We start from the raw sequence: 16,902 nt of genomic DNA, 5'->3' as shown, positions 1-16,902 counted from the left end.
ATGGGTGGATTGTTCAATGGACAAAGAACTGGCGGTGAGATCATACCCGGAGAGCTGTGTTCAATGGCTCAATGTCCAGATGGAGATCAGTGACAAGTGGTGTCCCTCAAGGGTCAGTACTAGGACCAGTGCTCTTTAACATCTGTGTTGATGAGACCTCACCCAGAGTACTGTGTCCAGATGTGGAATACTCAGTACAAGAGAGATGTGGACCTGTTGGAGTGGACCGAGAAGAGTGCCACAAAAATGATCCAAGGGACAGAAAACCTTTCCTATGAGGACAGACTGAGAGCTGAGGCTGTTCAGCCTGGAGAAGGCTGTACAGAGTTTAGAGGATTTGATCTCAATATATCTTGGAGATTAGGACCACACCTATGTTCTTTGAAAGAAAACTGTGAAAGCACATACAAAATTAAAGTCCCTTACCCTCAAAATTCTCCTAAAAGACAGGGCAGAAGCAGCCATGATGCAGCATGGTGATCCTGAGGATGGATTGTCTGATGGAGGTACACTGCTCCTGCCACAGACCCACCCAGAGGGCAGCCATCATGGTACACTGGGGTGGACAGACAGAAAACCCTGTCTCATGCCATGCTCTGGGATGGTGGTTATTCATGGGAACTGGACCTGCTTTGTGCTTGGCAAAGCTGATTATATTTCCCAGTTTCATGGCTTGGCCTGCAAGGGCAGAGTGGTCTAGGACCCAAACTGGCTCATGTTGAGTGTCAGTGTTAACCCTCCAGCACTATGCGAATGTGCCCAGTATCCCATGCAGATCCCTGCCCTCGCTGGTTTCTGGCACCAGGACAGTGCTCCGGCAGACAGCAAGGTCGCTCATCATGATGACATGTCTCCCAGGATAGAGTCATTAGCCTTGGAGGAACGCATGATACACACATTCAATGCCTTCTTTGTTTTTAATGACCATGCAGTAGTTGGACACAACACATTGGAAATCACAGCCACAAATAAGACGACAAATGTATAAGTCTGAGACTTGCTGTCTTGGTAACTAACACACTGTGTAGTGCAGGCCACAAATTTTCACAGAAGATAAAGTCTTTAGACATGCTAGTGCTCACAGAGATAACAAACCAACACCGAGTAAAATGACACATACGGTAATAATTTCAGATGTTGCTGTTCAGGGTGATTGGTATCAAATAGCTTTCTTTTGTTGCTTTAGGTTTTCATTTGCTTTGTTTTGTTCAGTTTTTAGGCCATCCTAGGTATGAAAGTCCTGGTTTGAGATCTAAGATAATGCTTTCATCCGTCTTCTCTCAGACTTAATATATTTTCTTTACTTAGAGCTTTTCTACTATGAACAAACAGCAGACTTACTGGGAGGAAGTCACACTTTATTCAGCAACTATTCATTTATCATGGTAATGCTTTAATTTGTGCTAGTGTTAGACTAAAACCATTACCATGATTATCTTAAATACTCAACAGACACGCTGTGAACACCATTCATCTTTCAACCACACTATTCAGGAACAGTAATTTTCATCAGTAACCCAGAAACAAAGACATAATACGTGCTTATGTTCACAATAAATACATAAATTGTGTTAATACTTTGTGCTTAATCATAATAAAAAGTTGTGTTGTGAGAAATGGGCTACTTCACTTGCTAACTCCGTGCAAATCAGAAGTCCCCAAAGCTCTATATTTTGCTCAGGATTTCCCAGGCAGACCAGTTTGCCCTTGTATTTAACAGCATCCATTGGGCAAGTACCGCGACTCTTCTCCTCACACCACGGACAATCACTTCATGCGGTAAATCAAGGATTTCAGCACATGCACAGCCCATATGGGCACTGTGTGTGTACGAACGTCTCAAAATCTGCATTGACAGTGCACAGGGACTGAAAAAAAAAAAAAAAAAAAAAAAAAAAAGAATAAAAAAGAGGACATGTTCAGGAAAACCCAGATGTATGATAACTTTAACTGAGTCTGATCACAGGAGGAGTTATGAAAGGGTAAATGAGGCCACGTATGATCAGAATTCTTAGAAAATGCTGTTGCCAGACTCTAACAAACAGCTGTGGCATGTATGCAAAATTCCTTTTTTTTTTTTTTCCATGGGAAATGGAAAAACCATACTCCTAAGAAATTTCGAATTCCAATAAGGATGCATAGAAGAACTAGTCTTTCCTATAAGCAAAGGAAAAAAGTGCATCAAAATGAAATTTTTGGTCATTTTTCCTTGACGTCCTTCTTAACAGAAGCTAGGTATTAGTTCCCATAGCACCTACAGGAGATACACACCTAGGAAACTTTCAGCCAGAAACGCCAGAAAATTCATACAGAATTGTAAACTTGTGGCACAATTAGCAGTAAGATCAATAAGCAATCTTACATATGGCCATATTAGATGAATTTAGCAATGCCGATGCTCTGTTCTTTGTAAAGTGGGTTTGATTCAATTTATGAGTCTTCACAGATGATTGTATCCTTTTAATTAAATCAATTTAAAAGCCTGTTTTATTTTTAACTGGTGAAAAAAATATGCATAGAACCAATGATAAGCAAACAAATAGAAAGATGCTGAAGAAGCAAGCAGGACAATATTTTTCCTTTATGTACGACACAACTTGATTCACTGGAGTAGTGTGGCAGAAGCAAACTTTTACAGGGAACTTAAACGTAGTCAATATCATCCAGATTCAAATCTAGCCTAGTTGCTTCATTGTAATTGAGATCAGACCCTAATGCCACCAGCAATAGCTGCAAGCACTCCTGTGAATGCTGTGACTTTATCCCCACATTCACTGGCAGTGCTGTAGCAATACATTTTGGCACCTGGGACGGCTCTTTCCCGGATTGCTTCTGGCTGCTGTGACAGAGGACCCTGTCACCATGGGCCATCAGCCACCGGAATGAGTGCCAATGCAAGAGGTAAAATCCAAGCCTGTCCTGATGGGGCTCTGCCAGGGACATACTGCACAGGGTCCAGATAGTGAGCAAAGCCATCAGAAGGCAAAAGGTGTCGGCAGCACGCCAGGTAAAAGGAAAAGTCACCCAACTGGGAATAAGTTCTAAGTTTGGCAGAGGGGAGGTGCATCTAATTCTGTCCAGGATTCATACACAGAGAGCCAGAAAAAAATAGCACTGGGGGAGTTATTTTCTCATGGTATCTCTAGCCAAAAGCAAGTTGTTACCAGAAGTCTTCTGAGACACATTGAGTCAGGAACAAAAAAAAAGGTGGGGGGGGGGCTCTGGGATTTAAGGCAAGATTTAGATGACTTGAGGCACTCACTTCCAAAGATGTCATCCAGAAAAACTCCACCCAGAAGCCACATAACCCTGCAAATGCCAGCATCCACAGGGCTCCAGTGGGGCACAGATGCAGGCCTGAAGCCCCACACAGAGCTACGCAGTGTGGGCAAGCCCAGCCGCAGGCACAGAGCCCCCGCCTACAGGCTGTTAATCCTCCCAGAGACCAGGAAATATGAACCGGGAGGGTTTTGTCCACAGGCATCTCTGCTCTGAACAAAGCTACATCTCCACTGGTTTCTTCTCTCCTTTGACAGCAAAAGTCATTTTTACCCCACTGGGGCTTTTCTCACATTTTATGGGAGAAAGCATATGTCTGATGTGGGGTTGCCTTGGGAAAGATAGCTCAGCATCCCCTGGCCTGGAGCACTCCAGGACATGGGTCCTCTGCAGAGTGGGCAGGTTGTTCACAACAGAGAAAACAGAACCTCTGCTGAATAACAGAGCCTCTGTTAGCTCACCAGAGCACTTAGGACAGCAAACAGTACCCCTGCAAGAGTAGGCATTACACTCTGAAAGGAATGCACTTTCTCTGGGCTTCATCCATTCTAGGGCTGCTCTCCCAAGCAGTGAGACAGCATTAAGTAAGAAAAGGAGAGGGCTTTGTCTTATACCCATTTAAATAAGTTCTGGGAATATTTGCCCAGATATTCAAGTTGATTGCAGCTCCTTGTAATATCTACATGCATACGTGTCACATAGGTTTATGTATACAAGTGTACAGGTGTAAGCATTTGTTTCAGTTATGAATATGTATAAAAGTGTACTAGAATACCTATAACATCTAGATATATATCTAGACTATTTCACCTCACACTAGCAACACTTCAAAACCTCAAGCACTGGTATTGTGAGACTGGAAGCCTGCCTGTTTTTGCAGATAACTGCCAAACTTAATTATTCCTTTAACTCAGACCCTCACTCTTCAGTTAGTACAGTAAAATCAGATTGAGGCACAACACCAGAGGTCTGACACTGTGTGTGCGTGAGCAGGTGTCCCACACATCTCTGTTACTGATACTAACATCAGCCCATGCAAGAGACTCAAACAGCAGTAAATAAGTTTGACATGGCTTTAGCAACACTTTAAGTTGTTTTGTTTTGCTTTGTTTTAAAAAAGGGAATTGAAAGAAGTGCTAAATAAAATAAGAGAGGTCACAAGTCTGTGGCCAAAATTGAACAATAACCATAGTAAACTGTTGGGCAATAAGAAACAAGAAGAGTTTCTCTTGATTCTTTCATTTGTTTGTTTATTTGTTTTCTACCCTCCTTGAATGTTTTCCACTTCATGTCAACCACTGGATTGTGGAAATTGATTCCTTCTGGATCTTTCCCAGTTATGTGCACTGGGACACTGGCAGTCCACAAGACAAGCCGAGCAGTTGCCTATGATTCAGACGTCTCATTTACTCTCTGGAAATGATGCTCTTTCCCCGTACAGTGGGTTCAATTCATCCTGTCTGAAGAGAAGCTACAAAATGTTTAGGAGCTCCAGTGCCCATCCAGTGGTCTCAAGCAGCTTCTGACCCATTGGTGTTAAAATAATTAGTCGTCTCTACATTGTAGCTGTTTACAAACTGCCAATTGGAGCAGAAGGGATCATGGTGCACTGCCACATCACTTTTCCTCCAGAAATCTTGGACCTGGTTTGCAGACTGGCTGAGCTGCTGAAGGCCAGTCATTTTTGCCAACCTGTCAGCCAATGCTCAGACCTACCTGGTGGCCACCTTTGGACCAAGGAGCAGCACAATCAGCCACCGAGGAGCACAACATTTTGAAAGAGTGTGTTGAAGCTACTAGGGTTAGAATCTCCATAGTTATTTCAAATGGGTTTTTGGTCTCTCACTCTCATAATACCTTGTAGACTGTTACTCAGTTGTCTTTCCTTCATCATGAGTGCCTTGGACGACCACACGTCAGTGAGAGCTTCTGCCTACAGAGTGAGACCAAGGAGGTGCAGAGACCTGGCACCTAAGCAGGTTAAAGCCACAAAACAAAATCTGTCATGGGAAGGGACTTCCTCTTACTGCCTGCAAAACAGGCAGAGATTTTCAGATTGCAATAAAGCCAAATACTTGTCAAGAAGAAAATCATTGCTGTGGTTTAGATGAAGCTGATGATCATTTTCAACTAATGGAAGAAAGCTCAACACATGTATGACCTTTAGAAGAGTTACATGAATGACTGAGAACTGTCTAAATAAAAGCAGGGTTTGGTTCTGCATAATCAGTAGCTTAAGAATATCAATAGCATGTCAAGTGGCTTAGAGGGAAAACGCGTTACGGCTGGCTTTCTAATTGACCGGAGAAAATCTTGGAAATTTAATCAACACATTTAGTCTACACATCAACAATCCAGTTCACAGATGTTTTGTTAAGAGGCACACAGGCCTTATGGTGAGGGAAAAAAATCCATTCACTGATATCTGTTTTTACTCCCATTACTGAGGAGAAAATCGATGCCATGGTTGACAGTCAAGGCCCCATTTCACTACACCTGGTCTACATGTGAAGCATTCTTTACAGAAGTGAGCTTGTAATGAAATAGCAGGTGCATAAAAGAAGGAACACAAGCTAGGAGATTAAGATTAATATTATAAACTTCAGCCCCCACCACATACCAGCCTGGAGTCATTCTCAAATATTTTGTAGATAAACTGGAAATTCTCAGATGCATGAAGTTAAGCAAATCTGAAGATTTCTGTCAAGGGATGAGACACATACTGTTTACCTCTTGGTGCCTCTTATGAATGTAACTCCTTCTGAAAGAAAAAAAAAAAAGTTATTTATTTTTTAGCATAGTTTTTCTTTAAAGGTTATGAAAAGAAACAAGCTTTTTCTAAAGTGAGAAAAAAAAAAAGCAGTGTTTCTGAATACAAAGTATCCATGTAAGATGGGTTTTTTGTTCCTCTGACATGGGCCAAATCTTTATCAGCTCATTTTTATTAGCATTATTGATGCATCAGGAAAAAGTAAGCAACCAGAGAGTGTTCTTTAAACAGATAATAAAATCCTTCGTTCTCAAAATCAAAACCAGATTGCTTCATGCCTGAAAAAGTGGTCTCATCGTAGGCACTATTTTACAAGGGAAAAAAAGACTGTACTCATTTGTAAAATGAGGAACTTTCACAAACAGTGAAAACCAAAAGTGCTGACACAAGAGAGGAAGAATGTTACCACAGTGAGATGTGAAGAAAAGAGACAAAATATCCAAACCTATACATTTCCAGCCCTATTCATATATGCTGTCGCTACATTAATTCACTCACTCATTCGCTTTTGATGTGATTCAAGTATTTTAAGGGAAAAAAAAAAATAAGACAATAAATTTCATCCTGATGAAGTGACTTAGATGAGGTTCACACTGACAATATGTATATACCCCCAGAAGTGTTTTCTGCTTCATGTGTACAAATCTGACTCTTCTCCATTAAGGAAACAGAACCTCATTTGGTATCTGCAAACTGTGCACAGAGGTAGGAGAGGCAGAAGTATTCCTGCTATTGCCAGACTTTCCTCTGTTCCTTTCTTTGTTGTTTCACTTATTTGAGCTATTTTTGCTTTTAGTTCTCTAGAGCAGGGACTGTATTTCCCAAAGGCTGTGAAGTGACTAGAACAATGGTTCCTAGCATGAATGGGAATTATTACCACTACTGTAATATCAATGCGCAGTAACAACATAAAGGATGGTTTTCTCTTAAAAATGCCCCACCCCTTCCCCACTGAGAGGAACTGACAGAAAATACACTTAAAATTAACTCACTGTATTATGTTTTACACCATTTTAAGCAAGAAAAAGTAGAAACAATGAGCTTAAAAAATCCTCCAAAGGAAACTAACATGAATAGTACTACTGAAAATTTTGTACAAGCCATAGTACTCCAATAACTATTTAGGAACTAGATGAAAAAAAAAAAAAAAAGACATCAGAGTCATCTAGTTTGACTACTTCTTTCGAAAATAATAACTTTCTGCCTTGTAACTCTTTGCTTCCTGCCTACCATCCTGCTTTGAAGAACATCTTTTAAGCATTCTGTTTCTTTAGCACGCCTATGCTTCAGACCAAGAACATGATCTAACACTTAGTCAAGAAGGGTTCTTCCTACCATGGGGCCTTCTGGTGGGTATTACACAAAAACTTGAATGAGTAGTCACACATGTTTGTTTCAGAGGCTGTGATGACAACCTTAAGTTGACATCAGAAGTTGACATTTGCTTCTCCAGACAATAAATTGTTGAAACACTAAGACCAATCCTTTTTATCAAACCAGAAGGATTAAAGACCACACTGCCAGAAAAGCATGTGTTTCATCGACCAAGCATTACAGTCTGAGAAGACAAAAAAACTCAGCAGATTTTAATAGCAGCAATAATCTCTGTAGTAACATTCAGGGAAAACAAAAGGACAAACTGAGAAATCAGCATATTTGTAGACAGTAAATATAGAAAGATAATTCCTTTTACTTGGATTTCCAGACAATCATAATCATAACCTTTTTTTTTTTAAAGTAACACTGAACATATAAAGGCTTAACTATCTTGTCCAAACAAAGAAATAGAATAAAGTGGTGCAATTTCTTAAATAGAATTACTCTAGTTTGCATTTAATAGAGAAAAAGCAGTAAAAGTAGGGAAGTAGGAGAGTATTCACAATTATTCACCTGATGGACTGTGGTCTGTTGCTGCAGATTGTACTGTAGACATGGTGACACGAGGAGACAGATGAAGGAAGATACAACAACTGCTTGAATTTGGTGCTGTAGGAAGAATCAGAAAGTATTTAAGAGAGTCACGCATGGGAAGGATTCAGAATCATCTTTGAGGTAACGAGGACCACGGAAGTGTCCTAAAATCTCAGTCGTATAGATATACCGACAAAAGTTGTGATGAGCAAAGATATAAAATATTTATTTGGCACAGAGATGAACTGGGACAGGATTTTTAGATCTTTTTAGATCTTTTATTTTACAGTTTCTTACTGACTGTGATTCTTGCTTTTTCCCAATATTTATTTAGTTGCCTTTTTACTTGAGATAGTGACTTAAAATCAAAACTACTGAATACACTTGCAAATTAGGGAGCATCAAAGCTTCTGAGCTATTCATATTGCTTAGATCCAAATAAAAGCACCGGTTGAAACTACAGATATTTCTCAGGTCTGTGAAAAATCAGTGCAGCTACTCAGGCACTGATATATGCCTAAATTCAAAAATAATTGCTATGTGCTCTCATGAGTTAGTTAACTGTAACTAGTTAACTTAGTTAACTGTAGCACTGCTATATTCTCTACTGAATTTGACAATGAGCATAATGCTATTCACTGTTTTTTTCTTCTCATTAGATTCAGACTTACTAATCTGTCTGAGATCTAAAATGTTGGCAACAGTGGAATGGAAAGGTCTATGGGAGGTCTCAGACCTTAACAAAGCTGTTATCTATCTGCTCATTTTCTATACATCTACCAGCTAATGTCTTTTACCAGCTATGCTACAATAGTGGAAGTGCAAACTTGAATTTTCAGATGTATGTGAGTTATATACTTCAAAAGGTGTAGCCAGGTGTAGCCAAGATGTCCATACAAATTCTTATTAGTTGGTGGTGATTGTCAGGGCCTTTCTTTGATGCATAATGATAACACTTAAAACTTTTGGGACTTCAGGTGCAGATGTAATACTTGATGAGTCTAGGAAATGGGCTTCTCATTTTAATCTACTTCAGGAAATATGCTGAGCTTAGTAGGAGGAGAGATGAAATCAGTGGCATCTGTCAAGAGAACCACGAGTGCAAAGAGAGATTAAATGATAGTGGCAACAACGTAAGAAGACTGGAGAAGACTGAAAGTAATTGCTACAGACATTTTTCTTTTGCAAGGTGTTAAATTATCAGACTCGCAGCTTTCCCCTCCTTCATCCAACACATGTAACATAAGGCTGCTGAATAAAAGATACATTTGCCATGTAAACGTGCAGTTGCTTTGGTCTGTACACATCATATTAGTGGATAAAAGTGGGTAGTGAAGTATTGTATCCCACAGAAAAATTCTAGCAGACTGTCTATTTTGAGAGCTGTCATGAGACACAGCTCAGACAGAGCTCCCACGAGCATAAATAGGCCCAATTTTAGCATATGCTTCACTTGATACATTCAGGTTTGGAGATTACAACAGTCTGAAACTAAAATAGTAGGCTAATTAGGAACCGTCATGAACTTCCTGAGTCACTGAGTTCATCAACTCCAGGCATTACCGGCAATGTTATATAATGGCGACATAAAGCAATTGAGATTCAGCTGAAAAATTACTCAGTTTTTGCTGCTTCTCCCACGCAAAGGATTTCCACAGCTTCCCTTCTCTGATGGTCAATAATTTTTCTTCTCGCCTCCTGTCTAATATTAGGTTTAGTTTATATCTGTTTGTTCTTCCGCCAACATTAGACTTTTGAATATATGGTTCTTTTCTCTCACCACTCTTTTTTCTCTGATTTATTTTAAGAGAATAGTTTTTGACCTTCATTTTGTTAGTCTAACAGAGTGATGCTTCTCCAGCCTCCTTCTGGAAGGCAGTCTTCCTCTCCCCTGATTCTCTCTGCAACTCCTCTGTACCTGTTCACCTTTGAATTTCCCCTTCCTGATTCTGGCTGACTGAAATAGTACATAGTAATCTGAACAAGTCTGGCTAAATCTTGTAGTAGAATGATGATACTTCTCCATCTCTGCTAGGTGTTGTCTTTAAGGCTGTGTCATGCTGGTTACCAGCAGTAACATTACCAAGACATTACTGTGACTGCATTTTTCCTCCTTACACATTTCCTAGAGGTCGTTTTCAGTACACTGAGAAAATCTTGGCATTAATTCTAAACAGCATGGTTTAATAATATCTGTACATGATATTATTAAATTTCTATTCCTATTACACCAACTCTCAGGGTCATCCCAATTATTCTAGTATTGCTGTGTCATTTCAGTTCTCTTTGGTACTAAAAATGCCCCCACAAGTCTCTAGGGAGAGTGTGACATGAGATCAACCCTCACCACCAAATCCTCGAGGAGCCGTACTTGTCTGTGGACATCCAATTTTATTTACAGCACCAGGTATGGCTGCCTTCCCTTTTCGTTTGCCACAATACAGCTCTTGTATGTATCCTCATCTCTCCAGTCTTAACTGTGCTGCCAAACTGGTTTGCTTAGGTCCAGAAATACAATACCTGTTGTATTTCTTTTGTCTCAGAAGTCAACTGTCGTATTACAGAATAATGAATATGGGATAAAACACCACTAGAAAATTTACAGTGAAGGTATTTCATCTCATCTTCAATATACTTGATTCTTCCCACTACTCAATCATTCATCCTTCAGATCAAGACATACTGAAACACTGCATGTAAAAAACTTTTGGTGGCTACACCTGTTTTGCAAAACTAATCAGAGTAGTAGGAAAGAATTACAATGCTAAAGATTTAGATAGTTAGCATACGTAGGTTTCAAAAAAGAAAAAGAAAAGAAAAAGAAAAAGAAAACTTCCCGAAAACTCTCTATTTTTTTAATTCACAACAGACTTTACATTTACAGGAAACCACTTCTAAAATGCACCAGATTGCAATATTTTCTGTGTCAACTATTTCAAGTGCTCCCAAGAGCTTTCCCTTTGCCTACCCTCCAAACTTCCCTCTCCCAGTTCAGCCTGGAATCCCATTTTAATTGAGCTGATCCAATTTTTGCTCAAACCACTTTCACCGCTGGCAGTCTCTAGCCTCATATGAAAAAATTTTGTGAAGCTGACAAAATTGGAATTTGATCTCCTATGCAGGTCCATGCTTTCCAAACACATTCTGGTAAAAGTAGGAAGAGATTGCATCACTAAAGCCTGCAGTCAATTCAAAAGATTTTTCTCAGCTCTGCATCGCACTTTGTGACTTTGCAAAGAAGTGTTCAGAAAGTTCACACACAGTACAGACCAAAGTTGCCCATTTCCTCCATCATCATAGGGTGGAATTAAAAACATTTGGTCAAGCTGCCTGATAGGCAGCTGCTTGCAATTAGATGGAGCATTACATTCATTTCTTAACTAACTTCACAACTGAATAACTACAGTATGAGCAATATACCATGAAAATTTGCTTGCATGTTTAATGTATCTGCATTTCTAGTGGTTTCTGTACCTTGCCCTCCTTTTTCCAGTCTGCCTGCCCGCATACAGTCTGACTCTCAGCATTCCCATTCTGTTGCAATATGGCTGCTTAATGATTTAAGCAAGATTTTTGTCACACTTTACGTAGATGTGCATCTCTGTGGTAGGACATAGGTTGCAAAACTAATGCATTTGATCTTACTAAAATTAGCATTAGTGTCTGAGCAGAAAGCCAGTGGTATCTTTTTTTTGTATATACTGTACTTTCATTTCCCCTGCTAAGCTGAGGTTAATTCCTACTCATCTCCCTTAGACAAATAGACCTACTGACGTGGTTTTGTGCAGAAAGTTACCACCAAGAAATCATTTTTCTGTTTCTTCCCAGAGCAGAAACAAAGTGAATAGTACCTCTGAAGAAGCGGTTGCACTTGCTTCTCCTTATAAAAGACATCCCAAATTAAGAAAGAGAAAGCCTATAGCAGAAAACACATCTAAGTGTAATGCTATAAACTCTGCAACTGCATGAATACTGAAAAATAAATGAATAGAATTTCTGCTTCCCATTAGTTCATATCAGAAAGCGCTAATATCTTTAGATGTATCAAGAAATATATTATTAATGCAAGTGGCCTGAAGATAGCTTCAAGTTGAATTTCTACTCTTTCTCTGACTAAGAAAAGAAACTCAATTAACTTCTTGACAATTTTGTTATCTTTGTTGGAGAAATGCACAGTTGGAAAAAGATGGGTAACAGACCAAGGTCAGGGTGAAGGCTGACAAAGATCTCATTCCTTCTGTACACTCAAGAGAAGCACTGGAGAGTATTGTTTAAGGAGAACTGAGGGGACCGGTTTGACTAGGAAGCTGAGGAAAGAAGAAGGAAGAAGGATAACACCAGAGTGGTATAAAACAGGGTAGAGGAAGAGCCACACATAGATGTCGTCTGTGGCATAAGAAAGTTGACAATCTCTTGTATGAGGGAGGAAATGGGCTTTTTGTTAGCCACAGTAAAAATCCTGCCTGGGGGCCAGGCTAGTGAGATACAGGGAGGAATAGGTTACTCTGAGATGCTGAGCAACAAATCCTGGACCATTAATGTGCTCCGTGGGTTGGCATGCACCCATTCCCATATTGATTCCTGCTGCTTCTGTTGTTGTTTTACTGCGACAATGACCGTACTGATATCTGGTCATGAGTACTTCTCACACCAACAGATCTGGCCAAGTGACTAAACAAAGGACAAGTCTACCCAGATTTGTTGTCATGATATGCAGCACTGGCCCAAATGATAAAGGATGGTCTAAGCGGGAAGAAAGAGACAGCACATGGTGAACTCTGTACACCCTTCCCAGTGCTAGGGGAAACTCTCAAGTTTTCTATGGGGAGTAATCAAGGAAGCATAGTCAGTAGGGTACAAGAACAGGAAACCTTGAAAGCAGGCTGATACTCCTTACAGTTACAATGTTTATTCCTTTATCAACATTTCTCAGAACTACTCAGAATCAGAAAATTCAGCCACCTTTGCAGCTCACCTTCTAGACAAACACACAAGTCACTGAGCACAGCTGATATTTTCAGAGTGTAAAATGCACTTCTGGGCCTATTTGTGACAAAGGGGAAAGGGAAGACAGCCAAAGCTGTGAGCATTTACTGGTCTCTCCTTCATAATTTTGAAGGTTACAGAATAGTTCAAAGATAGATTTCCTAAAACTTTCATGTTTAAATTGTATCTTTAACTAAGGATCCCAAATATGGGTTCAAAATTTCACCAAATTGCATAGTTCTCAAATTTTAAAGAAATTACTGGTATCCAAACTGTCATCTAAATTAAGTCACTGATAAACTTGCACTGACAACAATGGGAACAGGAATCAGTTTTTCTAAGAGAATTGGGACAAAGAAACTCTCATAAAAGAGCTAAAGTCAAAGGAGGGAGGTCAAGTAACCTACTGTTGCACAATGCATCATTATGTTGGCATTCTCCTTGGCTCTTGAATTTAAACTTAGCAGAGAAGATAAGGATACTAAAAACTAAGACCTTGAAGTTTCCACTTCCTATTAATAACTAAATGTGTTTTACTGGAAGGAATTAATACCTATGAGTGTGTCATGGGATGCAACATTAATGCAGCTGGAACAAACCGTCACATGTTTTTCCCTCTCCCATCCTCACACATATATGTCGTGTTACAGAATTTTCTTTCTTTTCCTGTATTCAAGAATACATTAAGAGCACTGAATGTTCAGAGCTGATTTGTTGGCTCTAAGAAAAGCCCAGTCTTCAAAGGGTTGGTGCAGAAAAATTTTTAATAATCAGACTGTATTAAAAAGCTTTCAGAATAGCACTCAAAATCACTAACCAACATAGAAAATTTAAAGCAGGTTTCCTCCAGACAACCTACCATGCTCCTCTCCCAGAAAATCTTGGTTGTCTTGACTTAAGCAAGAAAATTGGTGTCAGCAGTTATCTCAGAGGCGAATTTATGTAGCCAGAATGGAAATATATCTCTTTGAACATACTCCTGTGGCTCAGAAAATTGGTATTTTCAGCACTAATCAGACTGCATGTCTCATAGTCTTCCACAAATATGGCCATACCACACTCAGTAAAAGTCAAGCAGCCCAGCAGCATCAAGCCTTCCTGTAAAGGAGCACTAGACAGATAAGGTTAGTATCACAAGAGGGACAGGCATATCAGATGGCCAAGTCTAATGGCAAGCACTGTCTAAGATGCATATGTGTTTGCAGTGTATGGCCTCAGTTTCTTAAATTCTATGTCTGGCTTGCCTGCTGCCACCAAAGACACAGTGGCTGAGAGAAGCCCTGTTCTGGTCATAGACTCAAAGTATCAGAACTGATCCCCGGACATACTCCTTTCACTGACAAAAAATGCTGAAGGTAGAAAGTATTTTTCATGCTCATACCCACTATTTTTAGTATCATACGTGCATGGCTAGGGCATAGATGTAGACTGGGGCTATGGACACCATGTTTCAGTCTGATTCCTGAGGAGACTTAAACCTGTTTGAAACCAGTGTCTAAACAGTGTTCATGGAGTCATTCTCACATTATGGCTTGATGAAAATACATTCAGATTAGAGTAAGAGATGCAGCAGGAAAAGTAATAAGATTACTAATGCATAACTTTAGCACTTCATTACTGACAGCCTAGATAATTTGCTCATGTAACATGCTGTGTGCTATGAATCCCACCTGTGCAAGAAGCAGAGCAGCCTCTGCATCTAATGCTCTACTCCAGTCTCACACAGGCAGACTCTCCAGGGGTGGGGGCTTTCTGTTGTTTATGTTCTGACAGTAAATATAAGGGACTACAGAGATGTCTGATTTTGGTGTGGAAACCATTACTGTGCATGTGTTAACCAAACACACAACCAATGACATATCGGCAAGCTAAAATGCTGTCCAATTGGCTATGGTTCTGGAATGCTTCAATCTCAAGTGTGAAAAAGAAAATGTGCAAAACAGCTATGAGAGAATAAAAGCCAGGGTCAGCTCAGTCCCCATAAAGCTCTCCCTATTTACAAATACAGAAAGAACTTGCAAAAGCTGGAATTAAATTAAAGTTGCATTAATGTATCTGAGATTGGAAACTGGCCATGTATACACCTCTGTAGAGATTAAACGTGAGGAAAAATGCCCTTTGATAACTATCATCTCATTGTCAGGCAGCTGATTTCACCACAAAACGTTTGATGTTTGTCACTGACAAGAAAGATTTATCCTTCTCACATGATGTGACACAATCTTTGGACTCAGACTCAGAATATATCAGCCGATGTCAACACTTTCTCCTTCCACTTTCTAAATATTGCTGATCAGGCCAAGTTTCATTTCACTGAAAAGGCAACTTTCTTTGCTCTTTGTGTCGAAGAGAAAAACTCAGAGGGGTTCAGACATGATAGCTGGGTCTCTCTCTGTTTAGATTGCAACCTCTGCATATTTCAGCTGAAGATTTCCCTCGATCACAAGCACGCAAGGCAGCAAAATCCTCTTCAGGACTGAATCTGTTGCTCAGGTACAAATGCTTGGGCCATGCTTACCTGCCTCCCATCCTCTCACTGCTCTTCGCTCAGACCCATTCTGCCAGAAGAGGTACTCCTGAAAAGAACCACAAGAATGCAAGCAGAAATCTCTACAAGCATTCTGGTGAACTACAAAAAAACTTGATTTCAGGATGCCATGTGCCCACCACCTTCCTGTGCAAAAGTGTTGAATTAATGTTTATGATAAACATAAGTAGGATAAACATCTTTCAGTTGCAGTCAAAACAGAGCTCAGCCATGGTGATTAATGATGCTGGGTGTGTATGATACAACAGAACTTCTGACAGCTGCTGGCTTCCAGCTCCCTGGTCCTATCTAACACGTGTGCTCCACCTCAGAGTATTCAGGCCATGCTCATTTCGTGTTGTTAACATACATATTTTGTCCTTTAACACGTTTTATCAACTAATCCAAACCAAGAGATCTTTAGGAAAAAATCAACAAGAACTCTCTGTACATTTGAAGCCACACATCACTGGTAGGTTTTTCAACTTGAAATTCACAATAATCACGTTCTAGGAGTGCCTCCTTCAAATGACCTCCTCCACATCTTGCTCTTCTTTACATCATACTTCAAGTTCTGTCACCTCCTCAGGAGTTACTGACACTAAAGTGATCCTATTTTTGTCATGACATGAAAAATACTGTGCTCCCCATGGAAAGGCCTTTTGGAAGGAGAGAAAAGTAGACCAACAGAGTTAAAAATGTTGGCCCTGGTAGCTCACTAACCACAGTGAAGAGTTAACATGTGTGTTGACTGTAGAAATGGTAGTCTGTTCTAAGAATACTTCTGTCCTGTTATTAGAAATGGCAAACCTTTTTAACTGAACGTCCCCTAGGTGGATAGAGGACATCCATTCTAATTTCATATTCCATTAAGCTTTTTATTTCGGGCCAAAGAGAAAATGTGATTCCATTCAGAGGGTTTTGAGTTGGTCCCTTTGTTAGAGCTGTAGGCATGTTCTGCTCTTAGCAAGAACAAACAAGAAGGAAGAAAAATGGAATAGTACAAAATGGGAAACAGTTTTATTGTTTCCAGAAACAAAGGAGTCAGGTCAGATACTCTGGGATGGCAGGTAAGTGAGCCACAGTGGGTTTTGCTTTAGACCCTGTGCTAACCTTGCATGTTATCTGTGCTGAACCAAATCCTTTCACCAGGTAGGCAGCAGGGACTGTGGTCTGGGGCTGTGCAACTTGGTAGGCCTCCCTGAAACATGGCAGAGAAAGATATGCAGAGAAGGAGAGATGGGACAGTACACAAAAAGTAGGTCATGGTGTATGAACACAGACTGAAGTAGAGGAAAGTGGCAGGCAGAGTGCAGTCATGGGCATATAAGCTTGGTCTGGGCCCAGGGGATGGGTGAGGGGGCATGCCAGCCAGGCTCATCTGGATCCTCCAGAGGGTGAGGCTTAATAATAAAGGAAAAAGTCACTA

At 40.2% G+C, this 16,902-nt stretch overlaps 1 long non-coding RNA gene across 1 annotated transcript in view; it reads right to left on the bottom strand.

Annotated features, from left to right (window-relative positions):
* Nucleotides 1-900: 900 nt before the first annotated feature.
* The window catches only part of LOC101751005, a 29,581-nt gene continuing 13,579 nt past the window's right edge, over nt 901-16,902 (bottom strand). Inside the window, exons 2-4 of the long non-coding RNA XR_211972.5 lie at nt 7,940-8,035; nt 5,900-6,040; nt 901-1,868 (exon numbers count right to left, since the gene is read on the bottom strand). This is a non-coding gene — a long non-coding RNA (uncharacterized LOC101751005). The remainder of the gene's footprint in view (nt 1,869-5,899; nt 6,041-7,939; nt 8,036-16,902) is intronic.

Source organism: Gallus gallus, chromosome 3 (assembly GCF_016699485.2).
Source record: "Gallus gallus isolate bGalGal1 chromosome 3, bGalGal1.mat.broiler.GRCg7b, whole genome shotgun sequence".
NCBI lineage: Eukaryota > Metazoa > Chordata > Aves > Galliformes > Phasianidae > Gallus > Gallus gallus.
Note: the sequence above shows the minus strand (reverse complement) of the source record. Positions and strands in the feature narration are given on the sequence as shown.